General features: G+C 32.5%; 1 long non-coding RNA gene across 1 annotated transcript; it reads left to right on the top strand.

Moving 5' to 3' along the window:
- Positions 1-1,793: 1,793 nt before the first annotated feature.
- Positions 1,794-13,769, top strand: LOC127719211 (uncharacterized). Its single transcript, XR_007990192.1, has 3 exons — positions 1,794-1,857; positions 9,244-9,655; positions 12,043-13,769. It is a non-coding gene; the product is annotated as an uncharacterized LOC127719211 (long non-coding RNA).
- The last annotated feature ends 2,917 nt before the right edge of the window (positions 13,770-16,686 follow it).

Here is a 16,686-nt window from a genome sequence, read left to right as displayed (position 1 = left end):
TATATATATGTTCTTTGAAAATTTCTTAATACATTGTTGGTCATCTAAAATGTGAGTCATTAATATTTACATGTACTTGGGATCTTTTAAATGTTCAAAACTGTTCTATTTGCTTAAAAGTAATCTGAAGCAATTTCTAGACACGCTTCGATCATTAGGGTAAAAGCCTTGTGACATTAGGGTGTATCTCCTACTGGAGCCCCAGTTTATGAATGCATGTACATATCTTACCTTGGAGAGGAGGTTGATCTTACATTAGAGTCAGTCAGGGTAATTCCGTACACTTTTGGTCCTAAATGAAAGTCATTTGGTTCCCTGTTTAATAAACAAGCAAAATGTACAGTAATTACCTGGTCTGGGCACACAGTTATCGTCCTTTGATTTTCATTGTCCACGAATATAGTCCCTAACTAGTGTGGACAGGGTGTTACTTGCCAATTTTTTTTTATCCCCCTTCCAAATTTATTTCTTCATGTTTTATGTCTCAAATAGCAAGTTGGGGGATAAAATTACACTGTTAAAAAATTTGAATTATGAATTTTAAAGTAAAATAGTGATTTGTTCCAGCTGAAAAAGGTTAAAAATTAGCATTAATTTTGGAAGCTGTCAAGATTTCAAGACCCCCTTAACATAAAACTGTCCATATTTTGAGTTAGAGCTGATGAAGTTTTTCTATAATTTTATATAATTTGTCCCAAAAGTTAAGTAGTACAACACACTGTAAAAATATTATTGAGAAAGCTCAGTTTGGATTTTTTTTATTTCCACTTATTGTCTAAAAGAAATGCACTACAAAAAAACTGTGTTCTCGGACCAACTGCCTGCACGAAATTACCTGGATCGACTATAATCTTTATTATAGATTAATCAGTTAAGCTAATTCTTTTTTTTTCATTAATAAAAAAATTCTACAGATGATTAAGTATACAACGTATATCTATTTCGAACAAACTAAGAATGTTTAAAATTAAAAAAATTCACAGAATCTAAATAACAAAAATTTTTAACTTTGCATTATTTGTTAAAGGGACAGTATAGACTCAGTTCATCATTATGATAGGAGCACATGTCCTGTGCATGCTGTGTATATAGTATAATAGATTTATTATGTCTTGTCTGTATCTTAATTTTGGTTAAACTGCCTACTGGGAAAAAAATTATTACATGTTTACATTCCCAATTACTACTATTAGTCAATTATGTGTGAAAAATTTCAATTTCATGGGTTTATATCCCCCAGGATGTGAAACATCATTAGAATTTGTAGATATAAATGAAGAGATATGAAAATGTTATCCTCAGTACTGTGTCAGTCACTTAATTAAAGACAATAAAAACATTAAATTAGGGTAATAAATATTCCCCCAAAAAATGAACATTGAGAAGTTCTGACTCTGATACACATTTCAATGATCAATTAATTCATCTTTTAATAATTAGATGTGAGGACATGATGGATAATTTTTAAACTCTTTCCTTACTTAGAAAAAGCACCTGGTTCCCTTCAGAGCACAAAATTTCAGGGGGAGGGTGCAGAGCCTCTATATATTTACTGCTCTCCCGAATACTGATTTGTGAACATGTAAAAATAAGGCAGCTAATGCACTCATGTAACCTCAACAACGAAAGCGACAAATGAATAATTTTATTTACTTTTTGCAATTTCTCATTGATGTGATGTAAATTTTCTGTTAGAAAGTCACACGATTCTGTATCTAAACTAGTATGACAGTTACACAAGACTGTTTTATCTTATTTTTGCAGATTTTTTTTCTAGGTGTACAATTAACTGTGCAAGTATTGAACATCAGCTTCAAATGCAATGTGATCTAAAAGACAACATAATAATGGACAGATGTAAGTAATGATCAAATAGTTAAAGATATGGGAATGTATGAAATTGTTTGAAAATGTCCACATGAAAGTAGATAATTATCATTTTTACTGTTCTGCTAAATGAGGGTTTGGATGAGGGGGTCCTTATTGTCTTTATTCTTTAAATATTAGACCATTTTTCTCTCTATTCATTATTTATTTTGCCCATTTATATTATCTCTATCATGTCTTAATAATTTACTGTATTTTTGTGCCCTATTATTCAATATTCTGTATTATTTTTCCAATATTCTCTATTCTTTATTTGTTTGCCCCTTTATTCTGCACATGTTTGTCCAATATTCTCTATTCTTTATTTGTTTGCCCCTTTATTCTGCACATGTTTGACTAATATTCTCTATTCTTTATTTGTTTCCCCTTTATTCTGCACATGTTTGTCCAATATTCTCTATCCTTTAACCCTATCCATTCTTTCTCTCCATTACAGAGTTCTTGAAATCTTTTTTCTCCTGGTGGTCTTGAGGGAAATACTGAAATTGTTCTTTGCAAATTTTGGTGGTCAAAAACTTTTAGACTTATATGTGATACAGAAACAAAACAACACAACACAATACAAATATAAACATTAACAAAAGACTTCTGTAAACATGAATAATTTAAATTATGATCTTTCAATAGTATTTTAAACAAAGTGTATAACTCTGTATGTCCCCGCAACTAAAAGTTGGCGGGCATATTGTTTTACCCCTGTCCCTCCGTCTGTCAGTCAGCTATAGGTCACAGTACAGCCTTCAACAATGAGCAAAGCTCATACTGCATAGTCATATATAAAAGGCCCCAAAATTACAAATGTAAAACAATTCAATACTAAAGGCCTTATAAAAATACAAAAACATTAACGATAAACAAATATGTAACACAGCAACAAACGACAACCACTGATTGTCCAGGTTCCTAACTTGGGACAGGCACAGAATGTGGCAGGGTTAAACATGTTAGCGGGGTTCCAAGCCCTCATAAATTCATATATTTTAGATATTCTCCTCAAGAAAATTGGATATATCAGAAATGTTATTAACATCAACACTTTTAAATGTTGTACTTTAACTTTACTTGATTTATGCTTATAAATGATGTGGTATGATTACCAATGAGACAACTCTCCACAAGAGACCAAATGACACAGAAATTAACAACTATAGGTCACCGTACGGCCTTCAACAATGAGCAAAGCCAATACCACATAGCTATAAAAAGCCCCGAAATGACAAATGTAAAACAAGAAAAATTAAGGCCTAATTTATGTACATGTACAAAAAATGAACGTAAAACAAATATGTAACACATCAACAAACGACAACCACTGAATTACAGGCTCATGTCTTGGAACAGGCACATACATTACATTGTACATTAATATTTTAATTTCCATATTGCTATAAAATCTATCATATGTTTTTTCTAATGGCAGCTCTAATATAAATAAAAAATTTTCTTTGGAGTGCATTATCTTCTTTATTTCTAAACACCTGTTGTACATCTTTTTTAGCTCACCGGGGCCCTTATGCCATCACTTGGCGTCCGTCGTCTGTCGTCGTCGTCAGTCGTCGTAAACTATTTCAAAAATCTTCTCCTCTGAAACTACTGGGCCAAATACCTTCAAACTTTAAATAAATGTTCCTTAGGGTATCTAGTTTATAAATTGTTGTACATCTTTTTTAGCTCACCTGGGCCCGAAGGGCCCCATGTGAGCTTATGCCATCACTTGGCGTCCGTCGTCTGTCGTCGTCGTCTGTCGTTTTAAACTATTTCAAAAATCTTCTCCTCTGAAACTACTGGGCTAAATGCCTTCAAACTTTAACTAAATGTTCCTTAGGGTATCTTGTTTATAAATTGTATCCGAAGTTTGTATCCATTGACAAACATGACCGCCATGGCTAAAAATAGAACATAAGGGTCAAATGCAGTTTTTATACAACCGCAAAAAAATTTTTGTGGTCGTATATTGGTATGACGTTGGCGTCGTTGTCGTCTGGCGTTGTCCGGCGTCGTCCGAAGACACATTGGTTTTCGCACTCTAACTTTAGTTTAAGTGAATGGATCTCTATGAAATTTTACCACAAGGTTCAATACCACAAAAGAAAGGTTGGGATTGATTTTGGGGGTTATGGTACCAACAGTAGAGGAATTAGGGGCCAAAAAGGGGCCAAAAATAAGCATTTTTGTAACTTCCAGACATAACTTGTGTGTTAGTGTATGGATCTCTCTGACATTGTACCACAAGGTTCCATATCACAAAAGGAATGCTGGGATTGATTTTGGGGGTAATCGTCTCAAAATTATAGGAATTAGGGGCCAAAAAAGGGGCAAAAAACAAGCATTTTTCTAGTTTCATGACAATTACTTGTGTGTAAGTGTATGGATCTTTCTGAAATTGTACTACAAGGTTCCATATCACAAAGGGAAAGCTGGAATTGAGTTTGGGGGTAATTGCCGAAATGTTAAGGAATTGGGGGCCAAAAAGGGGCCAAAAATAAGCATTTTTCTAGTTTCCAGACAATAACTTGTGTTCAAGTGTATGGATCTCTCTGAAATTGTACTGCAAGGTACCATACCACAAAGGGAAGGCTGGGATTAATGATGGGGGTAATTGCCTCAATATTTTAGGAATTAGGGGCCAAAAAGGGGAAAAAAACAAGCATTTTTTCTAGTTTCAGGACAATTACTTGTGTGTAAGTGTATGGATCTTTCTGAAATTGTACTACAAGGTTCCATATCACAAAGGGAAAGCTGGGTTTGAGTTTGGGGGTAATTGCCCTAAACGTTTAGGAATTTGGGGCCCAAAAGGGGCCAAAAAACACATTTTTCTAGTTTCCAGACAATAACTTGTGTTCAAGTGTATGGATCTCTCTGAAATTGTACTGCAAGGTACCATACCACAAAGGGAAGGTTGGGATTGAGTTTGGGGGTGATGAATCATAAGGGGGTTCAAAAAATTTGGGGGGAGGGGATTTTTTTTTTTTTTCCTTTTTTTTCTTTTTTTCCTTTTTTTTTCTTTTAAAATTTTCCATTTTAAGTTGGTTATTTCTGATTTATATTTAAAAGCAAATAATAATGATATGGTAGGAGATACACACCAAACAGGATGTGTAAATTATTATATAATAAGTATTGTGCAATAGCAAGAAATTTTCAATTGCACAGTATTGCACAATAGCAAGAAATCTTCAGTTGCACAGTATTGCGCAATAGCAAGAAATCTTCAATTGCACAGTATTGCGCAATAGCAAGAAATATCCAATAGCACAATATTGCACAATAGCAAGAAATTGTCAATTGTACAGTATTGCGCAATAGCAAGAAATATTTAATTGCACAGTATTGTGCAAAAGAAGATACTTCGTATAAATTGCTTATTTCTTGACCAATTTCAATGGGGTTTTATTCTTGAATTCTTGGGGTTCTTTAATATGCTGAATCTAACCGTGTATTTAGTTTTTGGATTTTGGGCCCCGTTTTTAAATGGGTCCACATTGAGGTCCAAAGGGTCCAAAATTAAACTTTGTTTGATTTCATCAAAAATTGAATTATTAGGGTTCTTTGATATGCCAAATCTAACCGTGTATTTAGATTCTTAATTTTTGGTTCCGTTTTCAAATTGGTCTACATTAAGGTCCAAAGGGTCCAAAATTAAACTTAGTTTGATTTTAACAAAAATTGAATTCTTAGGGTTCTTTGATATGCTGAATCTAAACATGTATTTAGATTTTTGATTATGGGCCCAGTTTTCAAGTTGGTCCAAATCGGGGTCCAAAATTAAACTTTTTTTTTGTTTGATTTCAACAAAAATTGAATATATGGGGTTCTTTGATATGCTGAATCTAACCATGTATTTAGATTTTTGATTTTTGGGCCCCGTTATCAACTTTGTCCACATTGAGGTCAAAAGGGTCCAAAATTAAACTTTGTTTGATTTCATCAAAAATTGAATTCTTGGGGTTCTTTGATATGCTGAATCTAACCATGTCTTTAGATTTTGGATATTGGACCATAATAGGTGAATGTCCAATTTAAAATTTTTAAGTTCTTAGACCACATTCATTCTTTGTCAGAAACCTATGCTGTGTCAAATATTTAATCACAATCCAAATGCAAAGCTGTATCAAGCTTGAATGTTGTGTCCATACTTGCCCCAACTGTTCAGGGTTCGACCTCTGCGGTCGTATCAAGCTGCGCCCTGCGGAGCATTTTATTGGCTTATATCTCAAAAACTAAATCTTTTAGAGCAAATGTGACATGGGGTAAAATTGTTTAATTGGTCAAGATCTATCGGCCCTGAAATTATCAGATGAATCAAACAACCCATTGTTGGGTTGCTGCCACCGAATTTGTAGTTTTAACAAAATTTTGCAGTTTTTTTGTTATTATTTTGAATATTATTATAGATATATATAAACTGTAAGCAGCAATAATGTTCAGCAAAGTAAGATCTACAAAAAAGTTAATATGACCATAAGTGTCAATTGAACCCTTACGGAGTTATTGCCCTTTAAAGACAATTTTACACAATTTGTTCATCAAGTTTGCTAACATTTAAAGATCTTCTCCTCTGAAACTACTGGGCCAATTACCTTCAAACTTTAACTAAATGTTCCTTAGGGTATCTTGTTTATAAATTGTATCCGAAGCTTGTATCCATTGACAAACATGGCCGCCATGGCTAAAAATAGAACATAAGGGTCAAATGCAGTTTTTGGCTTATATCTCAAAAACTAAATCTTTTAGAGCAAATGTGACATGGGGTAAAATTGTTTAATTGGTCAAGATCTATCGGCCCTGAAATTATCAGATTCGAACAACCCATTGTTGGGTTGCTGCCACCGAATTGGTAGTTTTAACAAAATTTTGCAGTTTTTTTGTTATTATTTTGAATATTATTATAGATATATATAAACTGTAAGCAGCAATAATGTTCAGCAAAGTATAAGATCTACAAAAAAGTTAATATGACCAAAATTGTCAATTGACCCCTTAAGGAGTTATTGCCCTTTAAAGACAATTTTACACAATTTGTTCATCAAGTTTGCTAACATTTGAAAATCTTCTCCTCTGAAATACAGGTGAGCGATTCAGGCTCTTCAGATCCTCTTGTTTTATTTATGCCTATTATCAGGAAAACTATGAAATTTAGAAACATTTTTTATGCCTCGCTGTAGCGGAGGGGGCATTAAGTTTTACCCTTGTCCGTCTGTCCCGTAGGTCCGATAATTGGTTTCTGTTCTCTAACTTTAGTTTGCCTATACCAAATGTTATGAAACTTATACACAATGCTTATTACCTTAAAACACAGACCAAGTATAAATTTGGGTAGTGTCACTTTTACCGTTCTAGAGTTATGCCCCTTTACAAATGGAAACATTGCTGAATTTTTTGTTTCCATTCTCTAACTTTAGTTTGCCTCAACCAAATGTTATGAAACCTATACACAATGCTTATTACCACAAAACTTTGATCAAGTTTGAATTTGGGTAGCGTCACTTTTACCGTTCTAGAGTTATCCCCCTCTACAAATGGAAATATTGCTGAATTTTTCATTTCCTTTCTCACTTTAGTTTGCCTCAACCAAATGTTATGAAACCTATACACACTGCTTATTACCACAAAACTCAGATCAAGTTTGAATTTGGGTAGCGTCACTTTTACCGTTCTAGAGTTATCCCCCTCTACAAATGGAAATATTGCTGAATTTTTCATTTCCTTTCTCACTTTAGTTTGCCTCAACCAAATGTTATGAAACCTATACACAATGCTTATTACCACAAAACTCAGATCAAGTTTGAATTTGGGTAGCGTCACTTTTACCATTCTAGAGTTATCCTCCTCTACAAATGGAAATATTGCTGAATTTTTCATTTTCTTTCTCACTTTAGTTTGCCTCAACCAAATGTTATGAAACTTATACACAATGCTTATTACCACAAAACTCAGATCAAGTTTGAATTTGGGTAGCGTCACTTTTACCATTCTAGAGTTATCCTCCTCTACAAATGGAAATATTGCTGAATTTTTCATTTTCTTTCTCACTTTAGTTTGCCTCAACCAAATGTTATGAAACTTATGCACAATGCATATTACCACAAAACGCAGATCAAGTACAAATTTGGATAGCGTCACTTTAACAGATCTTGAGTAATGTAAGAAAAGGCATGGCAAGATCTATTAAAAGTCAAATTCTGCCGATATAGTTAGTAGGCTGTCACTCTTAACATGCTTAATAGGAGTGATTGCCCTTCAGTGAGGATTTTTGTTTACCCTCTTTTGTGTTTTGAGCAAGAACTAAAGAATAAAGAGAGAAACTAAACAGACTAATTATAAAAGACCTGTAATAAAAGATCAACAAAATAGAGATTTTTGTCATGAAGTATATTCTCGTCTACAATGTTAGAGAGTGTCCTTTGTTTGATATGCACATAAACCAAGGTGAGCGACACAGGCTCTTTAGAGCCTCTTGTTTAGCTCACCTGGCCCAAAGGGCCGTCGTCGACCATTAACTTTTACAAAAATCTTCTCCTCTGAAACTACTGGGCCAAATTTAACCAAACTTGGCCACAGTCAATCATCATTGGGGTATCTAGTTAAAAAAATGTGTCTGATGAATATTAAGAAAGAACAAAATGAAAATGATATTTTGATAAACATGTTGTTGTCGTGGTATTGTGCTCTCTTAAACCATCAGATTATTACTGTACGTACTGCAATAAAAAAAAACATGAATCAATATCAGGGAACTTGAAGTAATTGAAAACTAGTTCAAATCCCTAATTGCACTTTAGCTTTTCATTGCCTCAACCAAGTGTTATGAAACTTATACACAAAACAAGGAATTATCTGAATCTGGAATAATTTTGAATTCTGGAAAATTGATAAGAAATGTATGATGAAAACATACCCAACTAAATAGGGATAGCCATGCAAGGGTAATTTTACTTTCACTGTTCTTTCAGTATGAACTAACTAACCCCCCTTAGCCATGCGCGCATGGCTAACCCTATTTAGTTGGGTTAGTTTTCATCATAAATTTCGTTTCAATTTTCCAGAATTCAAAATAATTCCAGATTCAAATAATTCCTTGTTCCAATGCTTATTAACATCAAACACTGATCAAGTCACTTTCATCATTCTCATATTATGTTACTTTATTAATAGAAAAAAAGGATAAATTAGAGATATATTTACAAGCAGGGACATCCGTGTCCCATGGACACATTCTTGTTTTATTTATTACATATTTTAGTGTATTAAAGTAATTATACTGCTTCCACCTTTCAAAATTCTAACAAAGCTCTATCTCTTTAATGGATAAATAAATGATACTAGTCGAGAACTCAACAGATAATTTTTTTTCAGGTTCTCTGGTCGTTAGTACTTGTTTGCCACACACATGAAGATATTGATCCTGCTTTCAGCTAAATATCAGAAAAATTAAGAACAAAGGAAAGGATGCTGAAACTGTACAGTCACCGGTCAGGATTGTTTCAGAAGTGAAATTATAATACAATATATGTTACTGGTTAATTCCTATGATTTGTAATTTTAAACAACACACATAGACTTTGCATTATTGTTTTACAAGAGAGACACCAAAAGATGCAGTCAACATTTATTATTTTTATCAAAATACACCCAGGACAAATCATGGGTACACTTAGCTTGAAATATTGTGCTTTCATACCAAAATTGCCTGGACGTAAAAGAAATAAAGAACCAAAATTCATGTCAGGAATCATGCAGGGGATAAGATGAAAGAATAAAGAATAAGGTACTGTCATATTCAGTCTTAATAAGAGTCCTGCTGCTTTATATGTATATGCATTTTGTTATGCCCCGTCGTAGCGGAGGAGGGCATTAAGTTTTATCCTTGTATGTTTGTACATAGATATAAGAAGATGTGGTATGAGTTCCAATGAGACTACTCTCCATCCAAGTCACAATTTGTAAAAGAAAAACCATTATAGGTCAAAGTACAGTCTTCAACACAGAGCCTTGGATCACACCGAACAGTAAGCTATTATTAATTTAAGGACCCTAAAAATGATTAGTGTGAAACCAGCTGTCAAATGGGAAAACCAACGGTCTAATCTATATAAAAAAAGAGAAACAAGAAACACTTATAGTGCGTGATTTTCTCGCTGTGTTGAAGACCTTATTCTTTGAAAAAGCGACGGAGGTATCATGTGCTCATGGCACAGCTGTTTATTCATTTTAGTTCACTATAAACTTAAGTTTGCTTAACCAAATGTTCTGAAACTTATACACAATGCTTATAACCACAAAACTCAGATCAAGTACTCATTTGGGTACTGTGTGTCACTTTTACCATTCTTGATTTATGACCCTTTAAAATGTTATATGCAAGCGGGGGCATAATCTGTGTCCCATGGACGCATTCCCCATTTATTTATTCACAGAATTTTGAAAGGAATAAATAATCCATGATGTTCACATAGATAAAACATATTGTTTCAAGAATTTTTACCTGTTTATTACAGATGAAACGCAACTCAACAACACAAAAAATAACTAAACAGCATAGATCTATGCAGTTTTGACCTATATTTATATAAAAATAAGGAGAAGGTGCATGATTGCCAATGAGACAACTATCCACCAAAGTTTGAATAAAGTGGATATAAGCAGTTATAGGTAACTGTACAGCCTTCTACAATGAGAAAAACTCATACTGTATAGTCCGCTATAAAAGGCCCTGATCAGAAAAAATATGAACAAAATCATTTGAGAAAACTAACGGCCTAATTTATATAATTTATTATAACAAAACAAGTAGCGAAAATCAAATATATAACATACATAAACCAACAACTTCCATGGAAATACTGGCTCCTGACTTGGGACAGGCACATAAAGAATGTGGCAGGTTAAACAAGTTTTTGGTTGCTCATCCCTCCCCTAACCTGGGACAGTGGTGTTACAGCACAACATAAGAACAAACTATAAAAATCAGTTGAAAAGGTTTCATCATATTTTTATAGGTCAACTGTCTTGAAATGATCAACAAGTGATTGTAGAATTTAATAAACATCTCAATTGTCAATTGAATAACCAAAAACACACAAACATCTACTGTCAACACCAAATTCCCTGAAACAAAAGCTTGAAGGGGGCTCGCGGGTATATCTCAATATTTGTTTTTAAATATAGGATTTCACTATTTTTTTCTAGAAAAACACTTTATCCTATACTTAATAGACAAATAAAATAATAGTATAGGGTCACCGTTCATTTGACCTCACAATCTGCCTTCGAAAGAAGCATGCATTTCTGTTAAGTTACTTTTTTTCTGTTGAACTAATAGGAGAAAAAAAGGGAATGTCGAAATAAAAAAAGAACTAAATTACAGAAATTGCTTAAATTTTAGAATAGTTTAGTACAGCTTATTTGAGTACAGCTTATTTGAAAAAAATAGTAAAAATATAGGTCACCGATGTGTTAAAAAAGATATTCAATTTTAATTGCATTTTTTCATCAAAGGGAGATAATTTGGAGCTTTTTAAATGATATAAACAATTCAAAAGTCATCTGGGGCCAAAATGAATTGATTTTTTTGGTTGATTTTTGTACCATATCATAAAGTAACAACTAATAGTGTAAGAAATAAAAATTTGTAATGAAAAAAAAAAAGTTTAAATTTTTGCTGAATTTTTATACCCTCAAGCCTCCTTAAGATACAACTTTAGGTAACAGGAACGGTCTTGACTTTGGAAAGCCACATGAAAACTCAATACTGCTCCCCTTTTAAATCTTGATCAGTATTTGTTAAATGAAAAAAAGTAACATAAAAGAATGCAGGTTGCCAGGAACATTCAATTGGAGAAAGGGAAAAGAACTCAACTCTACACTAAATAATTTTGAAAACTATTATTGGCTAAACTATCTTTATTGATAAAAAAATGTCAAAAAAGTTATGTACATTATGATCATGTTGATTGTGTGAAAAGTCACACAAGGTAATCAAAATGGTCAGAGGGGGAAAAGAAGTTTTGTTATAAATGTCAAATGTGATAGTCTCAACCTATCAACATGATCAAAATTGTTGATTTCACCATTAATATTTACATTTAGCATGTTCAGCGGAATAGCACGTTTTTGTTATATTTTACTAAATGTTATTTTACTTTTCTCTTATAGGCAGGAGTGAAAGGAAGAGAAAAAGTCATCAGTAAAGAAACAGATCAATTTACATTAACATGTAATAATTCCATCTGAATATAACAAGCATTGCACATGTTATGAAGATTTATTCACATGTTACTATGATTTGTAGTTATATTTTATTGTATGTATTTGTAATATTATATAGAACATGTATTTTATTTTAGAACAGTATTTTTCTTTTTCGTCGAGCCTGCGATTTTGTCGCAGAAAGCTCGACATAGGGATAGTGATCCGGCGGCGGCGGTGGCATCGTTAGCTAACTTCTTAAAAGCTTTATATTTTAGAAGGTGGAAGACCTGGATGCTTCATACTTTGTATACAGATGCCTCATGTTACGATGTTTCCGTGTGTCACATTTCCATTGACCTTGACCTCATTTTCATGGTTCAGTGACTACTTGAAAAAAAAGTTAAGATTTTTTGTAATGTTAATTTCTCTCTTATTATGAGTAATAGGTTAACTATATTTGGTATGTGCGTACCTTGCAAGGTCCTCATGACTGTCAGACAGTTTTCACTTGACCTCGACCTCATTTCTTGGATCAGTGAACAAGGTTAAGGTTTGGTGGTCAAGTCCATATCATAGATACTATAAGCAATAGGTCTTGTATATTTGGTGTACAGAAGGACTGTAAGGTGTACATGTCCAACTGGCAGGTGTCATCTGGCCTTGACCTCATTTTCATGGTTCAGTGGTAAGTTAAGTTTTTGTTTTGGTCTGTTTTTCTTATACTGTTTGCAATAAGTCTACTATATTTGGTGTATGGAATGATTGTAAGGTGTACATGTCTAGCTGGCAGGTGTCATCTGACCTTGACTTCATTTTCATGGTTCAGGGGTCAAAGTTAAGTTTTTGAGTTGTGGTCTTTTTTTCTAATACTATATGCAATAAAGGTCAACTATATTTGGTGTATGGAAATATTTTATGATGTACATGTCAGTCTCGCAAGTTTTATTTGACCTTGACCTCATTTTCACAGTTCATTGCTCAGTGTTAAGTTTTTGTGTTTTGGTCTGTTTTTCTTAAACTATAAGCAATAGGTCAACTATATTTGTTGTATGGAAGAATTGTAAGCTGTATATGTCTGCCTGGCATGGTGCATCTGACCTTGACCTCGTTTTCATGGTTCATTGGTCAATGTTTAGTTTTCTTGGTTAAGTCTATTTCTTAGAAACTATAAGCAATAGGTCAACTATATTTAGTGTATTGAATGATTGTAAGGTGTACATGTATTTCTTGTTTGGTTTATATGACCTTGACCTCATTTTCTTGGTTAATGTTAAGTTTATGTGATAGTGGTAGTAAAGCTTTATATTTAGGACTATCAACATAACATCAATAATTAGTAAAGAAGGCAAGACATTTCAGCATGTGCACTCTTGTTATATTTTGTTGTGGAGAACATCAAAGAAATTTAGAAAAATATAATTAAAGATAAAGTTTCTTCCATGTTTTCTGTGACAAAAACAAAATTGTGCAAATTAGGAAAATGAAATGAGGCTACATTATTGAATATTTTTGAGTTTGAGTTTTTTCTTTTTATTCCTATTTTAAAATTTCATTGGCATTTGAAGTAATGAGTTAAAACTAGTTTTTATCAATCATTTTGTTTTCAAGATGTACAAACAGTACAGTAGGTTAAGGTTTTGTGTACAATAGTTTACTATGATGTTATGGTCAAATAAACTTGAAACTTTGTACATTCAAGTGTTCATTATGAAGTCATTGATTTTTTAAGTAATTACAAATAAGTTACTGAATATGGAAATCTGATTGTGGAAGCAGGGTATAATGTGTTATGGAAACACATCTCAATCCCATAGAGCACCGCCCTCCTCACCAGCCTCTCAGTAATGGAATATTGACTTTTTTTGTCAAGTTCAGTTTAAGGAGAACCACTAAAAGTAGGTCAGGGATATTTTATATGCAGTTGAATAAGCTTTTGGACAATACATGTGCTTGGGGATTTTTTTATCCTGAACCCTAAATCATGGTTTTATAACTTAGAATCTTTTGCAGTTTATATGGAAAGTTTTTGCTTAGGCCAGTTTAAAATCGACCACTTATAAGAGGAGGATTTAGAGGAGGCCTAAGCCCCCCTTTTTGTGGGACAAATTTGGTTGATATTATATTTAGGAAATTTCTAAAGCATGACAAAAGAGATGCAGAAGAGAGCAACCTTAATATTTCTTAGAAAATACTTTTTTCGGACCTGTAATGAAAAGTGTGGTTATAAACAAAATACATATTTTTTTCAGTTAGAAACATATTTTTTATGAATCAAAATTTTAACAAATGTTGGAAACAAATTTACATAAAAACTTTCTAAATGTATCAAAATTCTGTGTTGTAATATCTTATAGATTTTGTTTTTTCTGGATTTTTCCCAATATGTTTAAGAAATCTGTAGCATATAATTTTAAAAATTTGCTTGCAGATTTTATTTCGGGATTTTTCCCGAAATGGGTAAAAAAAATCTATGTAACAAGTGTGTGCCTGATAATAGATTTATATTTTCGGGATTTTTCCCGAAATGTGAAAAGAAATTATAAGTCATGAGTTCTAGCATATACGTTCTGTTTTCGGGATAAATCCCAAAATATTCGAAGACATCTGTGTTATACATTTTCCACTTAGTTTATTTTTGTCGGGATTTTTCCCGAAATGTGTTTCAGATCTGTTTGTCAACATTCTTTGCCAACATATATGTTTTAAATAATAATGTTGAAAATGATTTTGGGACATTTCCCGAAAAGTTGTCACATACATCTTTACCACAAATTTTTAAAAACTTTCATATATTTTGGGAAATTTCCCGAACATTAAATGTAAATTTTATCAATTATAAGAATAAAAACATGGAATATTGTAAAATATGTGTGTTTCTTTATGAAATCTGCATTCAATTTATGGTAAACATTGAAAAAGATTATAGAAAGGAATAAAATGGATTTTACTCTTTTAAAATAGATTCAGTTGCATGCAATTTTAGTCCCAACAGGCTTATATTTGAACCACTTGCTATCCTACAGAAGAAAAGAAAGATATTATGTGACATGAAACAGGTACAAAAGACATTGTTAAGTGCTTTTTATACAAATTTAGTGAGGTCTTTATTATGGACTTCAACTTTTATGTTCCAAGCTCCTTACATTTAACTTGATCCAAACAGGGCGTTAGACGAGGGTCATATATACAACACATTTTGCACATATTGTCTGAGATAATCTTCTTTTCTGTAGATTCAGAGTTCACAAATGAGTAAAACAACTGGATTAAAGCATAGAAACACAAATATTGACACATAAAATCCTGTCAGATAGAAAGTCAGAATGCCACTTATGCATCAAAATTGAAAAAGCTATGAAATGCTTATTTTGACCATAAAATGCCCAAATTGGTAATTTTTGCAGAAATTCTATCAAATAAAAGTTTAAATTCTTTAGTTTTATGCTATTTGACAAATTGACACCATCAAATCATTCAGGGAAGTTGCCAAAGTACAGATTCTATATTTCCTGATTTCACCTCTTAGGTCCGAGTACACAGTTATTTCGTAGTGCATTTCTTTTAGACAATAAATGAAAATTAAAAAAATCCCACCTGCGCTTTCTCAATAATATTTTTACAGTGTGTTGTACTACTTTTGGGACAAATTATATCAAAATTATAGAAAACTTCATCGGCTCTAACTCAAAATATGGACAATTTCATGTTAAGGGGGTCTTCAAATCTTTTGACAGCTTCCGAAGTGCTAATTTTTAACATTTTTCAGCTGGACCAAATCACTACTTTACTTTGAAATTTATGACCCAAATTTTTTTACAGTGTCATTTCATCCCCCTACTTGCTAATTGAGTCATAAAACATGGAGAAATAAATTTGGAAGGGGTATAAAAAAAATTGGCAAGTAACACACTGTCCACACTAGGGACTATATTCGTGGACAACGAAAATCAAAGGACGATAACTGTGTACTCGGACCTAATAGGGTAGAAAAAATTGACCAATCTTTATGAAACTTGGTATGACCATAGCTTAATTAATTATAAGACTGCTTACAAAGTTTCATGGCACTAGAATATATTTTATAGACAATATGACTAATTCTATATTCTACTTTGCGTGTTAAATTTAGACGTTAAAATTGAAATATTTCAACTATCAACATTTGGGGCTTAAAAAATTAAAAGATTGCAAAAAAATACTTTTGAAATGCCTTAATATATAATATTTTATGTATTAAAAGTAATAGAGTACTCATTTGATTTATCAGACTTATCACAATTATTTAAAAGTCAAATTTATATGAGCCTGTGCCAAAAAATGGAGGTTTTTCAATGAAGGGAGGCCTTACATGAAGATGTAATATTTTCCAGCAATTTTAAATTTGTAAAGCTTTTTGGTTATAGATAATCCTTACATATGTATTTAATGTACTTTAAATGGAAAGAAAACTTACAAATAACACATCATATTAGTTTAAAAGGGTCTTAGGCCAAGTAAGACTGAAAATAATTTAGGGTCAATTTAGGCCGTAGCACATATTTACATTTAAAAATGCATATTGAAGCTATAGGAAATAAAAATTTGTGTCTTTTCTATCATTTCTATACT

Source organism: Mytilus californianus, unplaced genomic scaffold (genome assembly GCF_021869535.1).
Source record: "Mytilus californianus isolate M0D057914Y unplaced genomic scaffold, xbMytCali1.0.p SCAF_103, whole genome shotgun sequence".
NCBI lineage: Eukaryota > Metazoa > Mollusca > Bivalvia > Mytilida > Mytilidae > Mytilus > Mytilus californianus.
This window is presented reverse-complemented; position numbering and strand designations above follow the sequence as displayed.